We start from the raw sequence: 22,743 nt of genomic DNA on the forward strand, positions 1-22,743 counted from the left end.
CACGAACCTGTGTTCCCTGCATCGGCAGGCGAACTCTCAACCATTGCGCCACCAGGGAAGCCCTCAGTGGAATATTTTAAATTGAAGTTTAATTGGTTTACAAAATTATGTTAGTTTCAGGTATACAGCATAGTGATTCAGTATTTTTGCAGATTATTCTCCATTGTAGGTTATTACAAGTTAATGGGTATAATTCCCTGTGCTATACAGTATATCCTTGTTGCTTATCTATTTTTTACACATAGTAGTTTGAATCTGTTAATCCCATACCCCTAGTTTGTCCCTCCTCCCTTTCTACTCTCATTTGGTAAAGATAACTTTGTTTTCTATATCTGTTGGTCTGTTTTTGTTTTGCATATACATTCATTTGTATTATTTTTTAGACTCCACATATAAGTGATATCGTACAGTATTTGTCTTTTCCTGTCTGACTTATTTCACCAAGCATAATATTTTCTAGTTCAATCCAGGTTGCTGCAAATAGTGGCATTTTATTCTTTATGGCTGAGTAATATTTCATTGTATATATATATACCCCCAGTGGAATCTTGAGCACATTAAAGTGTGAGAATCTCTTTGAGATGTCAGAGTATATTTGGTGAAAATTTTCATGTCGTGAAGTATCTCAGCAGTAACTAAAACAAATGTGCACTATAAATTCATTGGTATTGATATAATATACAATTCTAGCCAGCCCTGAACAGCATAATATTGGGATTTACAAAGTGCTTTTTGATAGTGGTGGTTGGGGACCAGCCATTTCTGTATCAGTATAGTAAGATGTCAGTGATCTTATTTCCCAATTCTTGGGGGGCAGGGGGAAGCAAGTCCTTTGTTGGCATTTTATAATTGCAACATTGTGGACAGCACATAGGGGATTAACCCTAAACAAAGTGTGCTTTTTAGTGGGGGGCAGTGTTGTTCTGCTGCGATTACATCAGGGATGGTATCCTTGTCTCAGCCAAGTACCTATGTTATAAACACCATAAACACTACTTCTACTTTGGTTATGGTATTTTGACAGCAAATAACAAAATGCCTGGACTCAAATTGGCTTAAATATGAAGGAAATTTATTATCTCAAATGACTGAAAGACCAGAGCTATAGTAAGATGAAGTCAGGGCATACATCAGGGACTAAGTTATGTCATTAAGGAACTGGTTATTTAGGCTTCATCCTATGGCTGGTTTTCCTCCTGTTTCCAAGATGGCTGCCATTAATAATCAGCACTTTGCTTACTTCCTTGCTCAGATTCAACAGAAAGCGTGAGGGGATTACCTTATATCAATTTCATTGTAGTGGAATTATCATACTCCACTATGTGGTTGTTTCAAGGTAGTGTAGGTACTAATTTTATTGAGCATCTTTGTATGTCTCTTTATTTACTTGAACTAGATTCTCTCTTGGATATATTTTAAAAGTGGAATTGTTGGATTAAGATAGGCACATGCTCAGAAATTACTTCCTGAATTGGTTGTATCAATTTATACTGCAGGCAGAAATGCATGAAAATCACCATTTCCCCCCATTCTTGGCTGTAATTGATGTTACATTTTAAAATTTGTATCAATATTAGGGTGTTAAATCATATCCCATCATTATTTTAATTTGCATCTACTGATTATTAGCAAGTTGGAGTATTTTTTGAGTTTCTTGAAAGTTTGGAACTTTATTTCTGTGAGGTTTTATATTCTTTTGCATATATTTTGTTGGGTCTTAAATACTTTTCTTAGTTACTTTTAGACATTCTTTATATATTCTGAATAGTTGGTTTATGGGAGGCAAAACTTTTAATGTGTTATCAATTTTCTTTTATCTGAAAAATCATGTAATCCTCTTCCTGTCCCATTTGACTGTATCTGGAACCTTTTGATTGTAAACTTCCTGTGACGGTTAATGTCAGAAACAAGCCTACTTAACAATAATTTAGTAGTTAAGATCGGGGTTTTGAATCCAGAAGCTTCAGTTTGAATCCAGGCTCTTCATGATCTTGGGTAGTTACTTCATCTCTCTAATTTCTACATAGGAATAGTAACTTGCTATAATAAACACACACAAACACAAATGTTTAACTCAGAGCTCAAAACTATACCCACAATAAATAGAAGGAATAATACTATTGTTATTAATAAGGAAGAGAATAGCACTGACAATTTTCATTTCACCAAATAGCTTATGCTTTCAGAGTGCTTTTACTTGAATAAAACTTGGTTGTCTGAGCATTTCCTAATTCACATTTTAATGGTCCATTGTGATGCTGGTAGCATCGAGTGATTGATTTCTGCAATTTTCATATACTGAGTCACATATATCTTGCTTATGAAATCACCACTCAAGGGCTTCATAATTTACACAAAAATCGATATAGCTATTTTTTTATTGGGTAGTCTTGTCTAAGTAAGTGTCAGATTTGCATATAATTATGTAGTTCATTAAATCAATATGTTCTTTGTAAACTGACGTAAAATCTTTTTATACAGTTATAAGAGCATGTATTGACTTAATAAATCAGACACTTGTCAACCATGCATCAATGTAAATTGTTGTTTGTATATAGTGTGAGCATAGTTCTTTAGAAAGAGTACATAATTCATCATTCAATTAACATAAATATATGATCAGTCAGTATTTACCTCCCATGGCCCAAATCCTGCAGGAAGGGAACTTCCTTAGATACATAGAAGTTATAATTGTTTCTCGTTTGATGATTCTACTAGGGTGCTTTTGTGTTTTACAGATATTTTAAATTTAGACTTTTTTAAAAACTCATTTCACAATAAAAATTAAATAGACTTGACAGGTATAGAATGAATAATCTTTTTCTCAAAAACAATATGGCAAATTCTAAAGGTTTGATTAAAATCCTTAGGCCATTAAAACTAACCTCTTAATATTTGAATATAATGTTTGATTTTGAGGCAAAATCAAAAATCTAAAGAGATACTCCAGAGAGTATCTGAGAGAGATTCACTCATTCATTCATTAGGGGACATGTTCTGCTACTTTTCAGGGAACAATAGCCAGGTGTAGAGACCATACTACTTGCCAACATCGTCTTTCAAAAGTTGATGATACTGACTGCTTCTTTTGGATTTGAATGCCTGCTGGTATTTCCCTGCTTCTACTTGCTGTGATCTCCTCTTGTTATCAATGGAGAGTTAAAAAGAATTATATATTCATGACCTAAACATATATATAAGTGCAAAATCCGACAGCATGGGCTTATATCAACTGTATTTACCGTAATTTAGAATAATATGCTTTAACTGCTCTTTATTGATTTGTCAGTTTTAGACAGCTTCTACTGAATGCCTGTTATAGTGGTATTTATCCCCTCTTGCATCTCCTTACCCCATAATATCTCCATATAGACATTTCAATACATTGATGCATTTTTGGTTGCATCAGTAAATCAGCATTACATTTACATTGACTATATCATTGTATTATAACTATATATTTTTTCTTATATAACTTTTCCTAGGATTAAAGATTGTCTATGAATTTTTTCCATTAGCTTTTATTTGACTATATATCTATTTTTTTTCAATTATTTCAGAACATTTGCCATGGCTCTCAATAATTTTCCCAAATGGTCAAACACATCAGAATAAATTATCAGTGACCCATCTCTCTCCACTCCTTACCCATCCTGGTGACCTTCCCTGAGTTCTTTTTTTTCCCTTGAGTCTGACCCATTTTCTGTGTACGTCTGATACACATGTGTTATCCTCCATTATAGCTTGTGTTGTAACCTCTGTTTACTGGATGCCACGCTTTCTCTTTTTTGTTGAAAAGTGTACTCTTTTAGCTGCGAAAGAAAAGTTGTGTTGGAAGTCATTTTTTTGAGTCTGGGTATGTCTAAAATATTTTGACTTAACCCTCATTTTAATTGACAAATTGAGAAGGTATGAAAATCTGGGTTAGCACTCATTGTCCCTCATAATTTTGAAGACATTGCTTGACAGTCTTTTACTATCCGGTGCTATAGAGTATACAGTACCTTGCTGATTCTGATTCCTATATACTTAACCTGTCTTTGTATCTCTCTGGAAGCTTGATTTTAGAGCTTTCTTTATCCTTGAAGTTTTGACATTTCACAATGAAATGTCAAAGTAGATTTAGAGTAGATTTTTAGATTTTTAGGTTTAGAGTAGATTTTTTTAAAAAGTCTATTAGACTTGACATTCACAGGAAGGCCTTCTGATATAGAGGCTTCTGTCCTTCTAAGAAATTTTCTTGTACTATATCTTTGATAATATTTCTTCTCCTCCTTCAACTCCTTTTTAAAATTTTGATTCTACTGTTGAACTTCCTAAAACGATCCTCTATGTTTCTTATGTTTATTTTCATATTTTCTGTGTCTTTATCTTTATTCTGCTTTTTCAAGATTTCTTCAATTTTATCTTCCAATCCTTTCTGTTGAATTTTTAATTGTCAGTATATATATGTATATATATATATATATATATATATATATATATATATATATATATATATTCTTTATTTCCAGGGCTCTTTCTTCATTCTTTTATATTTTTTCCTAATTTTTTTCCTTTTGAAAATACTTTCTTAAAACATTTTGTTTTATTTTATGTACGTAATATCTTCTGGCTATCTGTGTCTCTCTGTATCAACTTAAGTTCCTTCTACTTCCTTCATTATTTCTGTTTTCTCCAAGTTTCCTTTTCTTTTTGTTTTGGTCTCTCACATTCATGTTGGAGGCTTTTCTCAAATGTCTAGTGATTGTTCACTGCCTGTTTATGTTCAAGAGTAAGGCAGTGGGTAAAATATAGTAATAATATGTGCAAGCATTATAGTAGGAGGCAGTAATCAATGAAACTCTAGAGTGCAGTAGCCATGTGGTTTAGTGGACTGTTTCATTTCAGGATTCATCCAGAAATTTACTCCTCCCACAAAAAGTACCCAGTGTCATTAAAACCTGCTACTGTTGCAAAGCATAAAAGAAAGAGAAAAATGAGAACAATGGAAAGACCCAGAGCCCCAGAGAGAGAAAGACAGAGACAGAGAGACAGAAAGAGTTGTAGACGACTAAGAGTCAAAGATGGGTAGATGGATTGATAAGGGTGAATTCAGGAGGAAGGGAGAAGGGAGGAAGAATAAATGATAGTGAGAATATATATTCAGAGATGTTTGTGAAGTGAACTTAATGACCCTTCAATAGAGAGAAGCTTTGTGTTAATTTTGGCAAAAAAAAAAAAATGACAAAATTCACATTAATAATTTTCTGGGGTTAATCATTACGTTTTTATTTTATTACATGATTACTCCTGAAATAGTCCTTTCTCAGTTATCTAAAGGTGATAAAGTGAGCACCTTCCATCAGCTTATTATTTATTCAGATCTATTTGCATGTCCGATTCAACCTGAAGTATAAATTGAGTTTTTTTGTAATTTCATGGGTCTTTGCTTAGGTGCTGTCTTCTAAAGATTTTTATCTTTATTTTGGGATGATTTATGAGGCAGTGATTGCTGTTGCCTTAGAACTTTATCAGCAATAGTAATAGAGAAGTACTCACATGCTTCTTTCTATATCCTTTTCAAAAGGAAATCTTTCTATTTAGAAGAATCAGAGACTAGAATGGCTTGAACACCAGTGGTACCCAATCTCACTGAATCCTGCTAATTCTCATTTCTGTACCATTCCTTTGTTCTGGTAGGAACCTTTTAGAGAAAGATAAAGAACAGTGTGTGTGTGTGTGTGTGTGTGTGTGTGTGTGTGTGTGTGTGTGTGTGTGTGTGTGTGTGTGTGTGTGTGTGTGTTTCCTCCTTCATAGTGCGGATTTTCTTGAATTTCATTCTCCTTTTTTAAAATGTCAATATGTAAGTGTGACAGATTAGCAGTGTAACTCTACTACTGACTTTTGAAAAAGAACATAATTTTGTTTCCATGTCTGCAACCTACATATATGATGAAAAATTATTACATCGAAGAGGTTCTGGTTTGAATGACTTAACCTAGCCTCCGTGTATCTATCTCTGTCTCTCTCTCTCTATCTATATATTATATATTCATACACACAGATGGGCATGTCTCAAATATCTTGATATGATCCTCATTTTAATTGATAGATTGAGAAGGTATGGAAGGTGGGTATGTGTACCTACATACATGTGTATGTATATGCACTCAAATATATATATATTTGAATGCTTTCCTAGCCTTAGCACTTAGCACTTTTTAGAAAGTGAATGGTTTCTTGTTACTGGCCATCTGTAAAATGGCATCTTGATTCCTCCTCTGGTAAATGGAACCTACCTCCCTCATCCTGCATCCTCGGAACTTGGCAGTTTGGCCTGTTATAGAGCTAACTCTTACGACACCATTCATCTCCCAAGTTTCAAACATTATCATCTATCAGACATCAGTTCCTACCTTTTTCTCTGCAAAGGGAAAACCTGCTTCATTCAGGAAATCACCCATGGTGAAAATGAGTGACCTTCTCTCCAGTCAGGGGTAAAAGGGAGGTAGTTTAATCCAGTCGTGTGCCTGGCCTCTCTTGCCCACCTTCCCACCCTGATTGATTCAAGGCTGTGGCTGTAGGACTCACATCTGGCCTCTCAGATATGAGGAGTTCCCTACTGTGAAGCTTCTGGACCTGACTCCTGTTAGAGTTGCTCTTAAGAAGGGAATACACACAGGAAGCCTCTTCTGCTTTGGACATGATCATGTCTGGGTGTGATGTTGGGATTGTAGCAACCATCTTTTTGGCCACATAGGAAGTTAACCCAAAGGTGAAACGATAAACTGAGACAGAAAGAAAAGCTGCAAGAAACTTGAGTCCTTGATGGCATTGTTGAACTGCTGAGTTAAACAATTAAACAACCATGGAGTACCCCCTGCCCCTCCCACACACATACTCCAGCATACATTTCTTTGCTTTTTCTTATATGAGATAATTGACGTCTTTTTGAAAGTCAAGTCAGCTTGAGCCAAAAACGTCAAGAGTGAAACATATCACTGCTTTACCTTTTACTTCCGTTTTCCATGGTGATTATTAATACACCTGTTAACCCTCTTTTTGTTTTGAAGCCAGTGGAGTAAATGACAGGCCAGGTTATTTGTCTGGTATTATTGCAATAATGATAAGCCTTCAGAGAAAAAAAAAATCTAAAGGATTTTTCTGCAAAGCTGATTTACCTGTTTCCCAAAGGATCTTATTACTTCTTCCATCTCTGAGAAATATTTATGGTACAATGTGATTTTCTTCTTTATCAATTTAAAGTTTTATTAATCTTCACTTTATTCAAGATGGTTTGAAATAGATTACAAAGTGGAATGACACCTATTATGTCCAAAATAATAACAAACAGTGTATGCTGACCTTTGGTTATTGATTACCATTTTTTATATTTATCCCAGGGCTATATGTTTAGAAATAGGTATTTAGCATTTTATTTTTTTAAAAAAGAAACTTCTGGAAAAGGTTTTCTGTTTCTCCACAGTGAATATATACTGTTTTGTGAAGCACCTATAAAAGCTACAGAATGTTCATATTTTTTATGTTTGAATCACTGTATTGGTGATTGCAGAAACAAAAGAAACAGGAACATTTTAGAATCTATTCAGTTTCGTATTAATTTTATGTTAATATAAGGAGATGTTTTATTCTAAGGAAGGTACAAAATGGTAGCAATTGGTAAAGATTCTTGGCAAAACAACCTACCAGGTTTTTAAATTACTGCGGGTTATTACTTCTGCACTCGTTCATTCAGTAAGCACAGAGGACCAGCCTCTACAGGCCATCCTAAGTATAGAAAGTCCCTGTCCTCATGACGCTCACAGGTCAGGGGACAGATAAAAAGTCAGACATTACAGTACATTCTAATATTGTCAGTGACAGTACAGACAAGGGCAGTGAGCTATGGGAGCATAATAGGATGGGAACCAAATACAGATCTGTAGGGAGGAGAAGAGAGGTGTTTTGGTGTAAGGAGTATTTAATATAGGGAAGTGGGAGGCACTTAAAATGTTTTTAATTTTAAAAAGATCTAAATGCTAACATTGGACTTGATCTTTATCATGTTTTTATGTTTGTGGCATTAGATTTATATAATAAACTCAATGCAGAGATATAATAATAACTAAATATAATATAACAACTAAATATAATAATAATAACTAAAATGTACTGTGTTTACCCCGGTGGTTAAGGAGTGGAGAGGAGATTTTTAATCCCCCTTCTGTCAAATACTTGCTGTGTGACTTGAGGCATAGTTATTGAGCTATATTTTCCTCATCTGTAAAATGGGGATGATAGCGGTCTGTATGTCACAGGGCTACTGTGAGGTTTCAGTGAGTTAAATCTCCAAGGGATTTAGAAGAGTGCTTGGCGTATATAGAGTGATCAATAAGCTTCAGCTGTTATTGTTATTCTTTTGATAATATCGCATCATCTTTTTAATAGTCTGACAAGATAAGGTGGGAGACAGCATAATGGCACCGCAGTGTCCACATTCTAATCCCAGAGCCTGTGAATATGTTCCCTTGAACGACACAGAGGAATTTGCAGATGGGGTTAAGTTAACATTTCACGATGGGGGGGATGATCCTGGATTATCATGGTGAGCCCAGTGTAATGACAGGGATTCTTAGAGGAAGGAGAGTCAGAGTGGGAGACGTAATGAAGGCAGCAGAGGGTTGTAGTCAGAGATTTGCAGATGCTGTGCTGTTGGCTATGAAGATGGAGAGAAGAAAGCACCAGGAGCCAGGGAATGTCATAGCCAGACTCTAGAAGCTGGAAATGCCTAAAAGAGATTTTCCCCTCAGGCTTTGGGGTAGGGGTTGGTGGGGAGAACGGGACATGGCCCTGCTGACAACTTGATTTTGGCCTGGTCAAGTCTATTTTGGAATTGTGACCTCCAGAACTGTAAGATAATCAATTTGTGTAAATTTAAGCCACTGAGTTTGTGGCAGTTGGTTAGAGCAGCAATAGAAAGCAAATACAGATAGGCATTATTCCCCTTTCTCAAATGAGGAAATGAGCTCTGGGAAGTTAAATCACTGGTAAGGTTACTGGAAGCTCTGAGATGTGAGCAGGGCTTGTAGGCCGTGTGAGGGGATAGTCACCGGGTGGACCCGGGGCCTACAACCCTGTGCAAGGCCTGCAGTTAAGCCTTCCTGTAGGTCCTGAGCCTCTCCAGCTCTTAAGGTAGCAAATTGCCTCTCTTCTCCCTGAGATACATTCTTGCAGGTAGCCCCCCACTGGCTTTTCCACTCTGTTAAATCACTTACCACTTTTCTAGCCCCTTCTCTTTTCCCAAAAGTGTTAGACATCTCTTTTCCATGGTTGGCTCTCTCATCCTTCCTGTCCTTGTGAATTTATGCCCCTCCCGCCCCTTTTCCCTGCTTTTAGTCTCATTTTAGTAAGAGTTCATCAGGAAACAGAAATCCGAGGTCAGCCAGCCACGCTCGCTCCAAGCAGCATATTAATTTCTGACCTGTAGCAGTGCCTCCTGTCACTTCAGTACCCTCAAAAGATTGCAAACAGTAGCATATATTCAGCCAGATGACCACAGTAAAAAAAGTCTCACGTGGTCATCATGAAAGCACCCGAGGTTTTTGCACTCTTTAGTAATCTTTCCATACAATCTTAGTGGTAGACCAGTAGGTGGTAGGCAGTCTTTTTCACAGCCTGCCAAAATACACACAATGGATACATTTCATATTTGGGGACAGATTTATATGAATTCACTTATATTTTTTACAGATATTCTGGGCGTTTACTCATACTTTCATGAACTCCTTCCCCATATTGGGGGAGGAAAGAGACTTGCAATGCATACTTTTTAGATGTGTGTGGGTCAGCGTGTCCTGGTATTCATAAAGACCTTTAATAAAAATGAAGTACTGCCAAAGAGACGACCAAAATTGGTCATTTAATAAGGAAAAGACAATATGATTAATCAGAATTTTAAAATGTTCATTTTTAAACAGTTATTCAGACCACCATATCATGGGCAGTAGTAACGAGGGGAGTAAGTAAATATTAATTAAAAGAATATTTTTTAAAAAACCCTAGTGTTTATATTGTAATACATGGTATGTTTACCCTATAACTTAGATTAGCAAATTTTCATGTCTCTATATAATTGGAAGTTGTAACTCTTAGGTCTTTACAGAACAGATATGTAGAGCTGCTATTTCATTCTTGTGTAGTGTACAAGAATAATTCAAAGTTTTTCATTTGTTCTTTAAAGATGAACATTGTTTTAGAGCTTTATTTTCAGTTTTCAGTTCCCAACTTTCTAATTGTAATTCCATTTCTCTTCCACTCTGACATCCGAATGGATGAAACTGACATTGTAACAAGAATCTCAAATTTATTATGCCTTGTTGAAATGAGTAATTCTTTCCAAAATTTTGCTGTGCTTCAGAATGGTCATCTGAGACTCTTGTGCTCTCACATGGAGGCCGAGAATTGCTAATTTGGAGCCTCCTGTAAAGAAAGGAAGATGCTGTTATTCCTTACACTAGAATTCTGTTAAATTACAAAGGAAGATGACTTGATGATGTGGCACAGAGCTTTATAAGTGAGGCAATAATTATATGATACAGGATAGTTCTGATTTAATAGTTGTATCAATATAGTGAATATCATTTTTTTTTTACTTGCTCATCAAAGGGTTTGATGCTTAAATGAGCCTAATGCCTGGATAGCATTGAGATTCTCAGATTAAAGGAATTTGGTAAAATTTTCTTGCTACTAGTGAATGTAAATTGTGTTTGAACAAACGTACTGTAAGTTTACTATGCTTTTAATATTTATTCCATTCATTCATTCATTCAACAAATAGCAAATGCACACCTACTATGTATCAGCAGCTGTTCTTAGAGCCGTGTTAACAGTGAACAAAGCGCAGTAGGCAGAGGAAGATCATGTAGGGCATTTTAAGAAATTTGATTTTTATTTTAACTACGGGGGGGGGGGCCATTGGATGATTTTTGTGGGAAAGGTACATAATTTTCAAATATGTAAGTTGTATAATTTATAAATATTGGGTTAACCAAAAAGTTATTTCAGATTTCTGTGTATCATGTTACGGAAAAGCCCGAACGAACTTTTTGGCCAACCCGATAGATCACTGTGGCTTCTCTGCACAAAGTGGATTATTTGGAGGAACAAAGAGGGAGTTGGAAGACTGGGTGCATGCATTACAGTATTTCAGGGGGGCTTCCCTGGTGGCGCAGTGGTTGAGAGTCCGCCTGCCGATGCAGGGGACACGGGTTCGTGCCCCGGTCCGAGAAGATCCCACATGCCGTGGAGCGGCTGTGCCCGTGAGCCATGGCCGCTGAGCCCGCGCGTCCGGAGCCTGTGCTCCACAACGGGAGAGGCCACAGCAGTGACAGGCCCGCGTACCGCAAAAAAAAAAAAAAAAAAAAATTAAAGTAGTTCAGGGGAAGGATGACGGTGGCTTGCCTTGGGGTTAAAGAAGAGGAGATGCAGAGCAGTGGATAGCTTCAGAAGCTGGTGTCAGTAAGACTTATGATGCAATAGACAGATGTGAAGGGGTGGGTGAGGGAAGGAAAGGAGTTAATCATGATGCCATAGTTTTGGGCCTGAGCAGGTATTTAGATAGTCAAGATAGAGAAGTCTGGGGAAGAGCAGCTAGAGGAGAGGAGAGAGAAGGAGTTGTAAGACTGAGTCCTGGAACATTCCATAATTTAGTGGTCAAGCAAGAAGATGGGTTCAGCAGTTGAAACTAAGGAGGGACCATAGACAAGAAACTAAGAGAGAGGATGGTGTCATGGAAGCTAAGAAAAGGAAGTGTTGCAAGAAAGAGAACATGTTTAATTGTCCAGTGCTAATGAGAGTTCAGCTCTCGTAGGGAGAGAGAACTGACCATCGGATTGGAGAACAGAGGTTGTTGATTATATTAACAAGACAAGCCCAAAATTTGATTGGGTTAAGGAAAAACAAGAGCTAGGAAAATAGCAGAAATAGTGCGTATTGGCAACTCTTTCAAGAAATGTTCGTATGAAGTGGAACAGAGAAATAGGGTGGTAGCCCGGAAAAATTATCCTAGGTTATACTAGAGTATGTTTGTATGCTGATGGAAAGAGGTAAGGAGAATCTGATGATGACAAACAGCCTAATTTTATGCATGAGGTTGTTGAGAAGTTGAGAGTATAAGCATCAAGGAATTATACAGTTGTGACCAATTGAAATTCACATTAAAATCTGGGAATTTGACCATTGGTAAGAAGTTTGGTAAAACTTAATGAATCTTTGTATACCAAATTTTGAAAGTGATACACAGGTAAATTGATCTTAATAGCTCCTTTCTCTCGAAGAAGGAATCTTGTATGTCTTCTTGATAAAAATTGTAAACATACTATTGAATAAATAGGAAGCGCTTTTAAAACCGTGGAGAAAGCATATGTATATCTTATCTCTGAAGGTGTGCCAACAGGAATTTGGCCAGAGAATATTATCAGTATTTTGGTCCTTTATTGTAGGTTTTAAGAAGAACCATATTAAAATTTGTGTCTTTCTCCGCTCTCAGAAGTTAAGTGGTTTAAAAGATAAAGAGGGAAATTATAAAAAATATTTTCAGAGTCCCCAGAGAAAGAACACCCCTTGGAAACAAAACATGCAGTACATTTTCAGAAATCATTTTCATCACGGAAAGTCAAAGTCTACTCTAGATCAGTTTCATGCCGATAACTGAAACCTAAGAGGCTTAACAGAACCTGTAGTGTCTTGTGAGGTATAGCTGTTATAAGCCATACAGTCCTCAGGCAAATTATTTGAAAATATTTGACCTATTTCTGTCCTTGTTATGGATCCCATCAGCAGTCATATATTATCATTAATGGAGAACCTTTCAAAAATAGTGTTTTAGAAATCTTCCTATTATTGCTCCAAAAGTGTACTTTGTATTGCTTACGTTGTAAGAGACGTTGACTCCTTCACTGTCAAGGTCTGGCTCAGGCAGCAGATTGCATTTAGTAGGGATCTAGACTATATGTCAAGGGAAGGTGTGTGTTTCGGACCCTTCTTCTCCCCTCTTGTGTGTTCTCAGCTCCAGCATCTTCCCATAGCACTTTGGCTGCAGTTAACCAAAAACCATAATAACTTTGGCTGAAATGAGAAGTTTTCTTCCTTTTCATGTTGGTTTTTCGGGGCGGGTCTGGTCTCTGTGCTCAGGGACCCAGGCCCTTCCAGCTCGCCCCTTCCTTGTGGGCCAGGATGGTATGTGTGTCCTAGCAAGAAGGAAGAACGGAGGAGGAAGAAGACAAAGGGACATTTACCAGCTGCCTCTTAGAGGAGGCTCCCAGAAGCTGCCGTAGGTTAGTTCTGTGTGAACCATATTGGCCAGGATGTGATCCTATCCTAATTCCTGGGCGCAGTGGAGGCGGGGGAATACAGTCTTGATTCGGGGCAGCAATGTTCCAGGGTAAACATCCGGTTTCCATAGCAAAAGGCGTGAATACATATTGGGGTCAAGGAGCTGTGCCACTGCATCCAACCCCTGACATCACAGAGGTCTGCATTTCCTTGAAATATACGTGCTCTTGATCATCTTTCTTCTTCCCTTCCATGGGCCTTTGACGATGAGAAAATGGCATCCCTTCCTCCCAGCCATGCTGCCCTAGGGTTCAAGTCTTACTGAGCAGAGTGAAGGCTGCATAGCGTTCTCTCGGGAGCTCTCAGCCTGGAGCCCTTGTGTGGTGCGCACTTTGCACAGCTGTACACGGCAGTGCTGTTTCCCTGCTCTAAGATCTTTTTCTCCTGTGTCCTCTCCTACTTTGGGGGAGAAGAGCAATCTAATTATCTAATTAAAGTGATTCACAGGGGGTAAAAATATTTTTTTTTTACCTTCCAACAGGGGTTATTATGAAATATTTTTGAGTTGGGATAAAACCCTTTCAGCCCTTTAATATCCCTGTGTGCAAAACTTTCCAATAGCAGTCTCCCTGTTCTAAAGAGAAGTCTGTCTCACTTAGTATAGGAGTTAAGAGGTTGCAGCGGTGGCTTCCCCCTGTGTTTCAGAAAGCATGCAATTTAAACGCCAGTGCATACAGGAAACTCTAAGTTGTTTGTTTTCTAGAGGTAGCATTAGCTTTTTTTTTTTTTTTTTTTTTTTTTTTTTTTTTTTTTAGCATTAGCTTTTGTAATGCAGTCATACCCATGTAGATGATTTATTGGAAGACGAAAATTGGCCAGTTGTTTAAGAAACATGAAGCTAATTTTGCTTGTGTTTTAGTCCACCAATTCAGTAATTTATCTCAGAATACAGAGCTGACATTCTTGAGACAGAATATTCAATTCACTGGATCTCTCCTCCCATCTTCTCTGAATTCCAAGTACTTGCGACTTAAATAACCAGTTGTATTGTTCCGTGCTTACCACTGACCATGGTTGATTAGTTCCCATGGGTGGATTATAGCTGAAATAGTCAGTACTAATTTGGGAATGAGTTTAATAATATTGTGTGGCTGAAACTATCTTCTCCTGTAACCTTTAGATGGTTTTTGAACACAAGAGTGTCTTATTTAGCACGAAAGTATGAGTGAGTTCATAGAAATGTTTTCTCCTTAGTGAAAAAGAAAAAGTTCTTCTTGGTTGGTAAGAAATCATGCCTTTGTATGCAGCATGAAATGAGTTAAAAAAACTACTAGAAAGGTATTCTGATTTTTTTCAGATAGTTTTTATAATATAGTCTTTTCTTTTTTATGTATTTTGTTTTCTGTGTATCTATATCATGCTCTAAAAATGTTGCAGCTTTGTACTAGTATTAAGAATGTGACTGAGTAGATGAATCAGATTTTATTTTTCATGCCCAAGCTGTTTCCTTTTTCAATGTGTCCAATTAAAATATGTTACAGTTTTCATAGTGAATGTTTCAGTGTAATATTTGAAAGATGAGGGACAGCTGGACTGAAACAGTTGTTTTTTTTTGTGAAAGTTTTGGGGGACTACTAAAATCTGCTTTAAAATTACCTATATTTGTTTTTCCCTGCTGTTAATTTCTAACTAAGGGCACTGCAAAACTGAAGTTCTTTAGTTAATGAAAGAGTTTAAAAGTTATTAAATTTTCCAGTAAGCCAAATGTATTAATAACGTTAAAAGATGCTGTGGTACAAACTTCTGTGTATTCACCAGCTCCCTTTCTTCCTGAGCACACAGCCAGACTACATTTTCCAGCCTCCCTGGCAGTTCATCATGATCATGCATTTGAGTTCCAGGGAATGGAGTATGGATGGAAATGATGGAAATGATGTATATCATTTCAAGGCTTTGCCCATGAAACTCTTCTCCATGGCTTCCGTGTTTTGTTTCCATGTGATTTAATGCTGGAGGTGGATGAAGCCTTAGCAGATGGTTGGACACGACAGACAATAAGCCTGGAGCCCTCAATGACTGTGTGGGGCAGAATTACCCCCTCTTATCCACATACTGTGATATGGATGAGAAGTCAACGTCTGCAGTGTTAAACTGCTGAAAACACATGTAAAATTTGATACCAACAAGTATATGCTTCTCACCCCTCTTGGAGCATGGAATCGAGCTGTGTACTCTGGAGGAAATAGGATTTAGTGAAGACAAGACATTGTCTCTGCCAAAGATAACTTGCCAAAATTTTCAGGCATGGATGTTTTATGTGCTTAAAGATTCTATGCATCTTATATTATCTCAGATGTTCCCTAACCTTGCAAAGTGATACGAGTTGTATACTCACTAGGAATGTTTGGGATAGTCTAGCATCAAGAAGGCATTTCAGTTCAGTCTAAATCATGAATATTTCTGCAGCAAATAATTAACATTGGTAATTGCACCTCTTCAGAGCCAGCTTATTGGAATGATCTGTAATGCAACTTGGCAACTGTCAACAGCTATCAGAAGCCATTTGAAATAATTTACTGATTAGAGATAAGTTCTTAATTCGTGCCCAGCTTTTTTACTCGATGAATGCGAAAGCAGATTTTTGCCTCTTAAATACAGTAATAGCTTTTCCTTGACAAGCAAATAATTGTTATAAACTAAAAATTCCTTTCCCTTGAGAATCAACTTTCAGATGCTTTTAATGGATGATACTTTTTCAAAAATGTTATCCTTTGGTTCACAGATGTTTGTTTTAGAGTTAGATTTGTTTTAAAAACTCACTCACTTCCCCTGGAGTGAAGTTCTGTCTTTGCCGTCTCAGGAAGTGATGGAAGGACATTAAATTTCTCCTTCTTATACTCTTGCCCAAGTGTTTAACTAGTACATTTTCTACCGGAATAGATCATTCTTTCTCAGTTCCTAGATGAAACAGTTGCCTTCTTATGACTTGGTGAAGATGATGATAATATGATTAGGTGTTTGGATATCAAAGGCCAGTGGCCTATCTTTTCTGAAAGAATTGGTTTTTTGGTTTTGGCTGGTTTACATTTAATTTCTTTTAAGTGGTTTGGGTCTGCTTGAATACCAGATTCTGGGCCTAATTCTATAACTTTCTTGCTGTACAATATCAATGCTTTCTCATTCATTCATTCGTTCGTACCTGTAACAGGAAAAGTTAGGAAGCCCTTTAAAGCTCTGTGATCATGTGATCCATTGAATTTATGATTTACACATGGCAGGTAGTACCAGTATCCTTGGTGATTGTAATCCTAGAGGTAAGAATAAGTTCTTGAAGAAGGATAATAACAAAAGAGAAAACTGAATGAGAAAAATAAAAAATATATGTACATCAGTGAGGAATATTTTCAGATTTCGCCAAAGAGGTTCATTTCTATTCCTTATTGGATTGAAAAAAAAAAATCTTTCAGGAAATGCGGAGGGACATTTTTAAAAAGTTCGTCTCAAAGTGTTATATCCTAGAAACATCGAAACTTTTCTAACATTCATTTATGAGAAGTTTAGTTTTGTTTTACGGTCTAAGTAGAGAATTTGAAATCCTCCAGGAGAAATTCTTCTGTTTGGGTCCACGTACATCTGTGCACTGACATTCATATAAGCATTCTTCAGGATCAGCTGTAGAAATTCTTAAAAATATGATTGTCTATTCAGATTACATGCCTTTCCTTTCTGCTTTTGGAATGGACAGACAAATATATAGCTCGGTGAAATTATATTATGTGTGGAAATTGATTCTTTACTCTTACCTACCTTATTAAGCATGCAAATTGCTGACGTTTCAGTAGATGCATTTAAAATAGATCATAGCTAATCAAATGTGTCGCTTTGTTTCCTTCTAAATGACGCAGTGTATGTGCCAGCACAGCAAAGGAAAGAAATCAGTTTGGTTATCCTTTACTGGAGACAGAAGTTGATTGGTTCAGAAATGAATTTGCAGCTACATGAATTGATATTTATGAATTGCTGTGTAGATGAGTAGGAATCACAGTTTTTCAAAAACAAATGATGGCTTATGAATATATGGTGAAATGTTAGATAATTCTTCCCTGTTCTACCCATCTGTGTGTAGTTTATTAGTGGAAAATAATGTAATTATGTTATTTGTGTTAAAAATTTTTTGTGAAAGCAATACATAATACAATTTTGGCTGTATAGGATACTCTTTTACTTTATAGTTTTATTTGTATAATTGGAGTTAAAATGTCTGAACTTTTTTGATTGGAGTAGTAGTCTAATACCAGTTAAATGTATTTAGTTGTTTTCCATGAAGCGTTTTACTTAATGCCTGTGTACATGTGTATTACCTAGAAGTGAATGTTGACTAACGTCTAAAGTAAGAAAAAAATTAGTAAATTATTTACCTATTTATACTTTTAATAAAATATTTATACATAGGTTCAAATAAAAATCTTGTATTTGGGGACTTCTCTGGTGGCACAGTGGTTAAGAATCCTCCCGCCAATGCAGGGAACATGGGATCGATCCCTGGTCCGGGAAGATCCCACATGCTGCGAAACAACTAAGACTGTGTGCCACAACTACTGAGCCCGCGCTCTAGACACGCGAGCCACAACTACTGAGCCTGCGTGCCCTAGAGCCCACGTGCCACAACTACTGAAGCCCATGTGCCACAACTACTGAAGCCCGCGTGCCTAGAGCCCATGCTCCGCAACAAGAGAAGCCACCGCAATGAGAAGCCCACGCACCACAACGAAGAGTAGCCCCTGCTCGCCACAACTAGAGAAAGCCCATGCACAGCAATGAAGACCCAACACAGCCAAAAAAACCCACAACTTATATTTGATTTCACTGTTAATCATTACAGTTAATCTGAGAAAGTACTGACTAACTATTGCTTCCTCACATAAGTACATATTCAATCAGGGCGTGTCTGTGAAATTCAAACATAATTTCCTGAGTTTACTGCTAGTAATGGCTGTTAACTAAAGCAAAATGAGTGGGCTAAATAACATAAATTAAAGGGTAATGCATCAATTTACTAGTTCTCTTTTCCGTGGCAGACATTTTCAATTGTTTATGCAGTACACCACACTGGTGCTAAAAGAAGTATTTACAGTTTAGTTACGTTGCCATAGCAGTAGAAGATCTGTTAGGCCCTAAGCCAGTCTTTCTAAAATATAATCAGTATGTTCTTTTCTATTGGTGTTTGTATTTCAGTATGGCAGTGCTAATGTTGGCCTTATCAGTTTGTAAGCAATTCTGCTTAGTTTTTCTAATTCTGTTCATGTAAGTGAGATTTCCTTCACGTCATGACTGTAGAAGCCTCCCTTAGAGCCTGAGCTGTTTACGGCTATGGAACCTACTCCTCTGGTATTTCCATGCCTCTTCTAAGAAAGCTGACAATTTGTTTGCTTTATATGTGGTTATTCCACAGTTATACCATGTTGATTCAAGTTGTCCTCTTCCCAACTTAAAAAAAAAATTCTGTTACTTAGCTGTGTGTTGGACAGATCTGGGTTTGAAGCTTCACTTTTTCCCTTGGTAGGATGTGACTTTGGAAGTTTGTGTGTGTGTATACACACACACACACACACATACACACACACATATATTTATTTATTTGGTTGCACCGGGTCTTAGTTGTGGCACGCAGGATTTGCGTTGCAGCATGCGGGCTCTTTCAGTTGCTGCATGCGGACTCTTAGTTGTGGCATGCAGGATCTAGTTCCCTGACCAGGGATCGAACCCAGGCCCCTGCATTGGGAACGCGGAGTCTTAACCACTGGACCACCAGGGAAGTCCCTGGGAATGTTTTTATGGTTTTTTTTTTTAAATTTTATTTATTTTTGGCTGTGTTGGGTCTTCGTTGCTGCACGCGGTCTTTAGTTGTGGCGAGCGGGGGTTACTCTTTGTTGCGGTGTGCAGGTTTCTCATTGTGGTGGCTTCTCTCGTTGTGGAGCACAGGCCCTAGGCACGCGGGCTTCAGTAGTTGCAGCACGCAAGCTCAGTAGTTGTGGCGAGCGGGCTCTAGAGCGCAGGCTCAGTAGCTGTGGCGAGCGGGCTTAGTTGCTCCGCGGCATGTGGGATCTTTACGGACCAGGGCATGAACCTGTGTCCCCTGCATTGGCAGCCGGATTCTTAACCACTGTGCCACCAGGGAAGCCCCCTCGGGAATGTTTTTAAACTAGGAGTCTAAACTGTACAATAATACTGAATTTAGGGTGTTTCATTAAATGACATATTTAAGTGCTTGGCATATAAAACATATTCAGTGAAAATACACTGAATGAAAGAAGTATGTGTAAACTGTTTCATTAGCTGTCTTCCAAGCTTTCTTTCTTTTTTTTTTTCTAACATCTTTATTGGAGTATAATTGCTTTACAATGGTGTGTTAGTTTCTGCTTTATAACAAAGGGAATCAGCTATACATACACATATATCCCCATAACTCCACCTTCTTGCATCTCCCTCCGACCCTCCCTATCCCACCCTTCTAGGTGGTCACAAACCACCAAGCTGATCTCCCTGTGCTATGTGGCTGTTTCCCACTAGCTATCTATTTTACACTTGGTACTGTATATATTTCCATGTCACTGTCTCACTTCGTCCCAGCTTACCATTGCCCCTCCCCGTGTCCTCAATCCATTCTCTATGTCTGCATCTTTATTCCTGTACTGCCCCTGTGTTCTTCAGAAACTATTTTTTTTCTTAAATTCCATATATATGTGTTGGCAACGGTATTTGTTTTTCTCTTTCTGACTTATTTCACTCTGTATCACAGACTCTAGGTCCCTCCACCTCACTACAAAAAACCTCAATTTCGTTTCTTTTTATGGCTTAGTAATATTCCATTGTATATATGTGCCACATCTTCTTTATGCATTCATCTGTCGATGGACACTTAAGTTGCTTCCATGTCCTGGCTATTGTAAATAGAGCTGCAATGAACATTGTGGTACATGACTCTTTTTGAATTATGGTTTTCTCAGGGTATATGCCTAGTAGTGGGATTGCTGGGTCGTATGGTAGTTTTGATTTTAGTTTTTTAAGGAACCTCCATGCTGTTCTCCATAGTGGCTGTATCAATTTACGTTCCCACCAACAGTACAAGAGGGTTCCCTTTTCTCCACATCCTCTCCAGCATTTATTGTTTGTAGATTTTTTGATGATGGCCATTCTGACTGGTGTGAGATGATATCTCATTGTAGTTTTGATTTGCATTTCTCTAATGATTAGTGATGTTGAGCATCCTTTCATGTGTTTGTTGGCAGTCTGTGTATCTCCTTTTGAGAAATGTCTATTTAGGTCTTCTGCCCATTTTTGGATTGTGTGTTTGGTTTTTTGATACTGAGCTGCATGGGCTGCTTGTAAATTTTGGAGATTAATCCTTTGTCAGTTGCTTCATTTGCAAGTATTTTCTCCCATTCTGAGGGTTGTCTTTTCATCTTGTTTATGGTTTCCTTTGCTGTGCAAAAGCTTTTAAGTTTCATTAGGTCCCATTTGTTTATTTTTGTTTTTATTTCCATTTCTCTAGGAGGTGGGTCAAACAGGATCTTGCTGTGATTGCTGTCATAGAGTGCTCTGCCTATGTTTTCCTCTAAGAGTTTTATAGTTTCTGGCCTTACATTTAGGTCTTTAATCCATTTTGAGCTTATTTTTGTGTATGGTGTAAGGGAGTGTTCTAATTTCTTTCCTTTCCATGTAGCTGTCCAGTTTTCCCAGCACCACTTATTGAAGAGGCTGTCTTTTCTCCATTGTATATTCCTGCCTCCTTTATAAAAAATAAGGTGACCATATGTGCATGGGTTTATCTCTGGGCTTTCTATCCTGTTCCATTGAACTATATTTCTGTTTTTGTGCCAGGACCATACTGTCTTGATTACTTTAGCTTTATATTATAGTCTGAAGTCTAGGAGTCTGATTCCTCCAGCTCTGTTTTTCTTTCTCAAGATTGCTTTGGCTATACGGGATCTTTTCCTTTTTTTTTTTTTTTTTTTTTTGGCGGTATGTGGGCCTCTCACTGCTGTGGCCTCTCCTGTTGCGGAACACAGGCTCTTGGACGTGCAGGCTCAGCGGCCATGGCTCACGGGCCCAGCCGCTCCACGGCATGTGGGATCTTCCCGGACCGGGGCATGAACCCGTGTCCCCTGCATCGGCAGGTGGACTCTCAACCACTGTGCCACCAGGGAAGCCCTATACGGGATCTTCTGTGTTTCCATACAAATTGTGAAATTTTTCATTCTAGTTCTGTGAAAAATGGCATTGGTAGTTTGATAGGGATTGCATTGAATCTGTAGATTACTTTAGGTAGTAAAGTCATTTTCACAATGTTGATTCTTTCAATCCAAGAACATAGTATATCTCTCCATCTGTTTGTATCATCTTTAATTTCTTTCATCAGTGTCTTATAGTTTTCTGCATACAGGTGTTTTGTCTCCTTAGGCAGGTTTATTCCTAGATATTTTATTTTTTTTTTGCAATCATAAATGTTTCCATTAAGTAGTGTTTCCGTAATTTGTCTCTCAGATTTTTCATCATTAGTATATAGGAATGCTAGAGATTTCTGTGCATTAATTTTGTATCCTGCTACCTTACCAAATTTGATGATTAGCTCTAGTAGTTTTCTGGTAGCATCTTTAGGATTCTCTGTGTACATTATCATGTCATCTGCAAACAGTGACAGCTGTACTTGTTCCTTTCTGATTTGTATTCCTTTTATTTCTTTTTCTTCTCTGATTGCCATGGCTAAAACTTCCAATACTATGTTGAATAATAGTGGTGAGAGTGGGCAACCTTGTCTTAGTGGACATGGTTTCAGATTTTCCCCATTGAGAATGACGTTGACTGTGGGTTTGTCATATATGGCCTTTATTATGTTGAGGTAAGTTCCCTCTATGCCTACTTTCTGGTGGGTATTTATCATAAATGTGTGTTGAACTTTGTCAAAAGCTTTTTCTGCATCTATTGAGGTGATCATATGGTTCTTCTCCTTCAGTTTGTTAATATGGTGTATCACATCGATTGATTTGTGTATATTGAAGAATCCTTGCATTCCTGGGATAAACTCCACTGGATCATGGTGTATGATCCTTTGAATGTGCTGTTGGATTCTGTTTGCTAGTATTTTGTTGAGGATTTTTGCATCTATGTTCATCAGTGATACTGGCCTATAGTTTTCTTTCTTTGTGACATCTTTGTCTGGTTTTGGTATCAGGGTGATGGTGGCCTCGTAGAATGAGTTTCAGAGTATTCCTCTCTCTGCTATATTTTGGAAGAGTTTGAGAAGGATAGGTGTTAGCTCTTCTCTAAATGTTTGATAGAATTTGCCTGTGAAGCCATCTGGTCCTGGGCTTTTGTTTGTTGGAAGATCTTTAATCACAGTCTCAACTTCAGTGCTTGTGATCAGTCTGT

General features: G+C 37.6%; 1 protein-coding gene across 1 annotated transcript in view; it reads left to right on the forward strand.

Annotated features, from left to right (window-relative positions):
• PARP8 (poly(ADP-ribose) polymerase family member 8) overlaps positions 1-22,743 on the forward strand; it is a 181,593-nt gene that overhangs the window by 42,943 nt on the left and 115,907 nt on the right. The window lies entirely within an intron of this gene.

The sequence above is a fragment of the Stenella coeruleoalba genome, assembly GCF_951394435.1.
Source record: "Stenella coeruleoalba genome assembly, chromosome: 3".
In the NCBI taxonomy this organism is placed as follows: domain Eukaryota; kingdom Metazoa; phylum Chordata; class Mammalia; order Artiodactyla; family Delphinidae; genus Stenella; species Stenella coeruleoalba.